Source organism: Cnephaeus nilssonii (assembly GCF_951640355.1).
Source record: "Cnephaeus nilssonii genome assembly, chromosome: 9".
In the NCBI taxonomy this organism is placed as follows: Eukaryota; Metazoa; Chordata; class Mammalia; order Chiroptera; family Vespertilionidae; genus Cnephaeus; species Cnephaeus nilssonii.
Window position 1 is genome coordinate 22,949,507 of NC_137080.1, and position 8,491 is coordinate 22,957,997.

Consider the following 8,491-nt stretch of genomic DNA (forward strand, 5'->3'; position numbering starts at 1 on the left):
AAATGTGTTCTCTGAGTCAGGAAAAGGGGATTTTCGTTGTTAACCGACAAGTAATTCTTGGATACTTAACAATACTCTAAGCACTTAATCATATTTAAAATGGACTATTAATGAAGCTTATAAACCATTTTGCAGCTCTGAAAGTGAATTTCTCTGCAGGCTTAGAGAGCATTAAGCCATTTAGATTTTACCAAACAAATTCTCATGCATTAATTCCTGGGAAAAGAGATTTAGAAAATGAGGTTAATGTTCAGTTGTCCTTTGCTGAGTTTAACAATTACTCCATCAGGGAGGGAAGCCCTGAGCTCAGGTTAAACATTCTTCATGTTATTCCCAAACTTAGTGAACATTAGTGACCTACTTATTATTAAAGAAAAGAATGAGAATGCCAATCGAAGGCATTAAGGAATAGCTTTGCTTTAATGTTGTCATTCCAGGTAAATAAATTGTGTTTTTCTCAAAAATTATTGAACCACAGGAAAATGAATTAAAAAACCAGAGTATTTTATTTAGTGTTTTTTTTTTTTAAAAAAAATAGGAGGATTAATATACAGCACCTTTTTACCTGTTTTTAAAATAAAGGACTGAATAATAGAACTTATTTAAATATATAGCAAGATATTAAATGCCTTTAATTTGAAAGCAAGTGAAAGGCAAACAAAGAATAAAAGAGGAGCAAGAAGAATGAAGAGGGGAGGATATAAATATCATTGACCCTTCCCACAAGAATATTGCTTTTTAAAAATAGTCAAGTCTTTAGAGCAGGGGGTGGCAAACTTTTTCTGTAAAGGGCAAGATAGTAACTATTTTTGTATTTTGCAGACCACATGCCTTCTTTGTTTTATTTTTTCTTTTACCTTTTAAAAATAATTTTTATATATAAACTTATACATATATATTTATGTATATACATACATAAATTTATATATATTTATTGATTTATTTATATTTATTGTATATAATGTATATATATATATATATATATATATTTATTGATTTCAGAGAGGAAGGAAGAGGGAGAAAGATATAGAAACAGCAATGATGAGAGAGAATCATTGATCAGCTGCCTCCTGCATGCCCCACACTGGGGATTGAGCCTGCAACCCAGGCATGTGCCCTGACCAGGAATCGAACTATGACCTCCTGGTTCATAGGTAAATGCTCAACCACTGAGCCACCCTAGCTGGGTTAAAAAACAATTCTTTAAAAATGTTTAAAACATCCTGAGCTCACATTTGTACAAAAACAGGCAGTAGACTGAATTTGACTCTGAAGTGGTATAGTTTGCTGACTCTTGCTTTAGATTTTAGAATTGGGCCAATGTTGCCAGAATTTACTCACTAGTATTTTTATATAAAACTAGAGCCCTGATGCACAAAATCGTGCAAGAGGCTGGCCCCCCTCCCCCCCCCCCCCACACACCTCCCCACCACTGCAGCTTCTTCTGGAAGGTCGTCTGGTCTAATTAGCATATTATGCTTTTATTATTATAGATTTGCAAGTAAAAAAGTGTTCTTGACATGGAAGCTTCCTCTTTGCAATAGAGAAAGGCATGCCATTCCTACTTGGAAGGTGGAAATCAATCTGTAAAATTTCACTTTCCCAAGATAAAAATTTTTCTTTCCAGGAATGGTTTCTCCATCTTATGACCTTTTTAATTAGATCAGCTCTGAACATTTCCCAAAGCTTGCACATTTCCAACTTGAGGAATAAAGTCATCCCTGAGTACCTCCTCTGCCTGCAGGGCATTTCCTGCAGCTCCAGCCAAGGCTTTCCAATCAGAAGCAGAGCTTATGACTCTGGATTCTGAGGGCACACTCTCAAGGTCACTCAAGTTCTCTACAAAATTTTCAAGTTTTGTGTTTCCATTTCTAAAGATAATAAAAATAATTGACATGATCAAGAGCAGGATCATCCAGGTGATTATTGTAAAAAACGAGTATGGTCACAGTAATTTAGTGCCCACTGAATTCAAGAGTTCTGGCTAATAAGAATATGAGTGAAGAACCATGATATCATAGCATCCTGTACGGAGGAAGGTTTTGCTGCAGTTTGGTTAGAACAAAAAGTCATTGGTGAATACAGCTCTCAGGCAGTCAGTAGTAGCATTTGCATATCTGCTAGTGTAGTGGGAGCTGCAGGATAGGCTTGCTGCCAGCCACGGTTAAACTTCTGCAAAGATACATTATTCGTCGCCATCAGCTATCTTAGTTAACTTAGATATTATTAGATTTCGTCAATGTGGTTAGTTTGCAAATTTATTTTGCTTTTCACTTGTATAAGAAGTATAGCTATAATAATAATAAAAATATCAAGTCAGCACTGCAGGGATGTGAGAATCTGAGTTCTTTAAAAGACACTTATGTCCTACTTAGTGAAAAACATTCATCAATATTGCACCATGACCAAAAGCTACAGGTCAGATAGCAATCACAAGGAATCTATATGCAAAAATCTTAATAACAAAGGTATTTTAAGCCAGAGATAATAGCCTATTTCAGGTAATACTTACAGAACAAACCGAGAGCTCAATAATTGTTCCACCTATTAACAGAGCTCTCAGTGCAGCGTTATGCTCTTTATAAGGAGATTATAGATTCACTCACTAAGAATTATAAACTTTTCATCTACTTTTTAATTTAAAAAAGAGGTAGATAAGAGTGTGGGCATATCTAATATACTAAGTGTATTATACAAGTTTGTGTTTGAATTACACATTAACCAGCCATGAAGAGGTGTTTATAACCTCTCTGGCTTCAGGTTCTTCATATATCAAATTGGGATAATACTTGTCTGGTGCGGTGTTTATGGGATTAGAGATAATGGCGTATGTCAAGGGTCTGGCACATGGCAAGCACTCTTGGTATTGTTATTTGGAGATGGGCTGTGGTCAGCTGTTTACATTGAAAAGACATTCTCTGAGTAAGATATGGCTTGAAAGACTCTTTCCTGCTGGGTGGCCGACTTTCCCTTTTCTTATTGTTCTAAGAATACTTCTCCATTTGGTCCATTGTAAATAGGAGCAATTGTTTGGTTGTTCCATCCTAAGAGAGAAGCCTTCCTGGAGCCTGGCTGACAGGGCTCGCTGTCTGATCTGTCTAACAGCTTTGGGGCTGGAGACAAAGCGCAGCCTCTCACTTCCTCCTGCAGAAAGAGAACAGTGTCCCCAACAAAAATAGATCCTCGCTGTCTTGCAAACATCACCCAGAATACACACAAAGGAAATGAGGGCAAAACCCCACTGTGGTGGATATTGAGACAGAATTCTTCGTCAAATAAAAAGTTTTTCAAAGATTTTTAGGAAGAAGTTTTTAGCAATGGGTATCACAACACATGGATCATTGTTACGCCAATTCTAGATGACAAATTAAGAATATACTCTCTGCAGAGTGGGCCTATTTGGATTACTTGAACATAGATAGTTGTTCCAGAGAAATCTATCTAGAGAAATATGCCTATGTAGCTGCATTTGAAAACAAGAATAGCCTAGTCGATCGTCATCTAAGAACTAATTTACCCTTGGAATTTAGTGGAAAATTAAAATCTTGGCATGAAAAAAATAATAACTTTTAGCTCTCTCACATTTACAATGTAGCTTAGAATAAAAACTACATGGCGCTTTCAATGTCTTTATATCTTTAAAATTAAAACTGTATGAAAATTAGTGGTAAAGATGGGGAGGGCACCAAAGACCCATTGCCCTACAAGAGTAATGAATATTTAACTTTTCAGTGAAATTATTGCTAAACTCAATTATTTCTATTAAAACAAGATAATAGCATATGTCAAGGGTCTTTTGCTAGTCATAACTTTTGCTAGTTTTTCTCTCTTATTGGCTAATTTTCCTATTGTCTGGATTTCAGACAACATCCAAAGCTTAAAAATATTCCAATGCTAATCTAAATTCAAGGTCAATTTATTGATAACATTATTTGACTAAATTTGAAGGATATCAAATCATGTAACTTCTCAGACATAACGAACTTCTTTATTTGCCTAACAATGTATTCCTTTATTTATGAGAAAACCAATTTGTAAGAAAGTAGCATCCTGGCCTACTGAGATATTGTTAAATATCTGGAAAGAAAAGTATCTAATGAATTTTTGAGTTCTGTTTCAGAAATAGCGGGAATACTTCATTTATCAGACATTAGAACACAATAAAGCTACTGTAATCAAAGCAGAATGGTACTGATATTATAATGGAAAGATCAATGGAAAGATTAACCCAGAAGTAGATTAAAACATATCTGGGAGTAGAAGTCATTGGGAAAAGATATATAATAGTCACTATACAATACTCTCTTATCTGCGTATTTGCTTTTCATAGTTTTAGTTACCCTTGGTTAAATGCAGTGTGACAATATTATGTGAAAAATTCCAGGAATAAAAAATTCATAAGTTTTAAATTATATGTTTTTCTGAGTAGCATGATGAAATCTCACATCATCCCACTCCTTCTCGCCCAAGGACATGAATCATCTTTTGGTCCAGTGTATCCACACTGTATACACTACCCACCTGTTAGCCACTTAGTAGCACCTTGGTTATCAGATTCACTGCCATGGTATAGCAGTACTTATGTTCAAGTAACCCTTATTTTACTTCAAAATGTCTCATTCACCTCATTACAGAGCCATTTTATCATCTCACATTATCACAAATAGAAGGGTGAGTACAGTACAGTAAGATATTTTGAGAGAGAGCTCACATTCTCAACTTTTATTACAGAATATTATTATAGTCTTATTTTATTATTGTTCTTATTAATCTCTTATGTGCCTAATTTATAAATTTTATTATAGGTATGTAAATATAAAAAAAATATAAATAGGATTTGGTACTATCGGTTTTAGGCACCACTGGGGGTCATGGAAAGTATCCTCCATAGATAATAGGTTACCACCCTACATACACTTCAAAGTACATATAATAAATGGAATTAAAAAATTGGTTATACATAGGAAAGAAAAATAATGGCAACTTCTATCTTATAACATATCTAAAAGCATATTCCAGATATATTAAGGAACTACATATAAACAAGGAAAAAGATATTAGAAGAAAAACATTTGTATAGCTATGGAATGAGGGAAGCTTTCTTTGGCAAAACAAGAAACTTAAGGTAAAAAACTGATTGTATATTTTAAAAATGCTATTCATACTATAGAGTACTATGTAGCCAATTTATAAAGGAAAAAATGGGAATAACGGAGTAAATAAGCATGTATAACTTCCGTGTATTATAAAGTAGATAACAAATGATCTTCTAAGAGAAAATATTTACAACACATATAACACAATGGCTTAATATCCCTAATACACAAAGAGCTCTTGCAAATTAATTAGAAAATGACAGATGTGAATAGGCAATCCACAGCAGAGAAAATGCAAAAGGCCAATAAACATAAGAAAATATGTTTGGCTCTCTGCTCCTCCTGTTTGCCAGACAGCCCCTCCTCCTGAGCTGTGCCAGCAGCCACAACCCTGAGACACGATGGTGAAAGTCGGAGTGAACGGATTTGGCTGTATTGGGCGCCTGGTCACCAGGGCTGCTTTTAACTTTGACAAAGTGGATATTGCCGCCATCAATGACCTTCATTGACCTCAACTACATGGTCTACATGTTCCAGTATGATTCTACTCATGGCAAGTTCAAAGGCACAGTCAAGGCTGAGAATGGGAAGCTTGTCATCAATGGAAAATCCATCTCCATCTTCCAGGAGCGAGATCCCGCCAACATCAAATGGGGTGATGCTGATGCTGAGTATGTTGTGGAGTCCACCGGTGTCTTCACTACCCTGGAGAAGGCTGGGGCTCACTTGAAGGGCGGAGCCAAGAGTGTCATCATCTCTGCCCCTTCTCGGATGCCCCATGTTTGTGATGGGTGTGAACCATGACAAGTATGACAACTCCCTCAAGATTGTCAGCAATGCCTCCTGCACCACCCACTGCTTGGCCCCCGAGCCAAGGTCATCCATGACAACTTTGGCATCGTGGAGGGACTCATGACCACAGTCCATGCCATCACCGCCACCCAGAAGACGCTAGATGGCCCCTCTGGGAAGCTTGGCGTGATGGCCAAGGGGCTGCCCAGAACATCATCCCTGCTTCTACTGGTGCTGCCAAGGCAGTGGGCAACGTCATCCCTGAGTTGAATGGAAAGCTCACTGACATCGACTTCTGTGTCCCCACCCCCAATGTGTCGGTTGTGGATCTGACCTGCGGCCTGGAGAAAGCTGCCAAATATGATGATATCAAGAAGGTAGTGAAGCAGGCATCAGAGGGCCCCCTCAAGGGCATCCTGGTTATACTGAGGACCAGGTTGTCTCCTGGGACTTTAACAGTGACACCCCCTCCTCCACCTTTGATGGTGGGGCTGGCATTGTCCTCAATGACCACTCTGTCAAGCTCGTTTCCTGGTATGACAATGAATTTGGCTACAGCAACAGGGTGGTAGACCTTATGGTCCACATGGCCTCCAAGGAGTAAGAGCCCCCTGGACCACCAGCCCCAGGAAGAGGAAGAGAGTCCCTCAGCTGCTGGGGAGTCCTTGCCCCAGATCGATCCCCCGACACACTGAGAATCTCCTGACCATTGTTTCTATCCGAGACCCCTGAAGAAGGGGAGGGGCATAGGGAGCCCTACTTTGTCGTGCACCATCAATAAAGTTCACTGTACCCAGCCAAAAAAAAAAAAGAAAAGATGTTTGACATTCATATATTAGTAATCGGGGAAGTGAAAATTTAAACACCTAAACATCATTTGGGTGGAAGGACAGAGCTCCTACCAGCATGCTATAACTTCAAACAAGTCCTGACACACAGTGGTGGTAGGCTTGGGGGTAATCATTACTCTTGGGTTCCACTAGGGTTGGTTCTGTAAATTGCTTCCGTCCAAAAGTAATCTGTCTTCACAATGCACAAGAACTTTGCCTACCATCTCAGTTCTGGGTAGTTATCTGACAGAAATAAAAATCAACTACATAAGCATGTGTTCAGGATACTTACCAAAGGAGGGAGGCAGAACTCTGTAATGGCTTAAGAATGGCCTCTATAAATAGACTCATTAAGATTCAAACCTATAACTTACTATGACCTCAAGTAAGCTATGTCATCTTTATATGCCTCAAGTTTGTCATCTGTATAAAGACGGCAATGTCTATCTCATGAAATTTTTATGAAGATTAAGTGCATGTAAAGTATTTAGAAAATTGTCTAGTATATTTCAAAACCATAATAAATATTGGTTATTATCATCATTATGTGTAATAACAAAATCAACCTGGCTATCAATCCAGAAGGGAAATAATTGAAGAAATTATACTATAAAACCATTAAGAATAATGAGGCATACCTATATGAATGTATTTGTCCAACATATATTAAGTGAAAAAATGCAAGTTACAGTTTGATATATAGGGTGTCCCCCCAAAATATATACATACTTTAATAGCTGATAGCTCAGTTTTAAAAATAAAATTTAGTTTACTAAACACTGTCTTTATAATTATTCAAAGTGTGTGTATACATTTTGGGACACACTATATTGTATAACTCCAATTTTAGAATAAAAGCAAAACTAAGTACTTCTCCTACAGATATGCTTATTTTTGTGGTAGGATAATAGTTGGAGATATTAATCATGTATTTTTTTCTTCTAGTAGTTCACTGTTTACCTCTTCACCCCCATCTGTTCCTTGACTACTCTGGGCTTCTTGTTATGAGGGAGGTACAAACAGACAAAAGAACTATCCTAGTAACCAGTTTCTAAAAATACAAACTTGCAAGTGTTTGAGGGTTTGAGAACAGAGGAGTTTCCCCACAACCTGACTGGAAAAGAGACCTGACAGAAATAAAAATGCAAATATATAAAACACGGGTATACAATGCTTACTTAAGGTTGGAGAGGAGATGCTTCCAGCTTGGGGGTGGGGAGGGGTGAGAGGTATCGGAAGGAAAGCAGCAAGTGTCTGAGGTAAGCGAGGAAGAAAGGGGCCTGATGCCGAATGCCACAGATAAATCCTGGGTAAGTGGAAAAACTCCAGCTAGGCTGCTGGGATCTGTGACCAGAGGAAACCTGGGCCTCAGTTTCGGGCGGAGGCCAGGAAAGCTGGCAAGAGCCCACAGAGGAAATGGTGTAGTGAGCCAGGGCAGGTAGGACCTCAGGCAGCCTGGCAGAGATTCCTCAGGCTCAGGAATGACACGGAAACCACTACCCCTGACAGGGTCTGACAACAAGGGCCAACACATCTGTGGGGACCAGCAGTCAAGGCCCAGATAGGGTGAAAGATGTCTCACTATCACCATGGATACCAAGGATCAGATGCTGTCCAGTCTCTACCTCCCACTCAATTTCCTGGTACTACAACCACCATCCCCCCCTTGCCGAAATGTAGGCACAACTACAGGAAAAGGGAGGGTATTCCAAATTAACTGAGATTGAGCGGTCACCTAACAAATGTGAACGAAACCTCAGACTAGAAATTAAT

At 38.3% G+C, this 8,491-nt stretch overlaps 1 pseudogene across 1 annotated transcript; it reads left to right on the forward strand.

Annotated features, from left to right (window-relative positions):
- The first annotated feature begins 5,482 nt into the window (after positions 1-5,482).
- Positions 5,483-6,506, forward strand: LOC307105147 (glyceraldehyde-3-phosphate dehydrogenase-like; annotated as a pseudogene). The gene has a single exon. The product of its transcript is annotated as a glyceraldehyde-3-phosphate dehydrogenase-like (transcript).
- Positions 6,507-8,491: the final 1,985 nt, after the last annotated feature.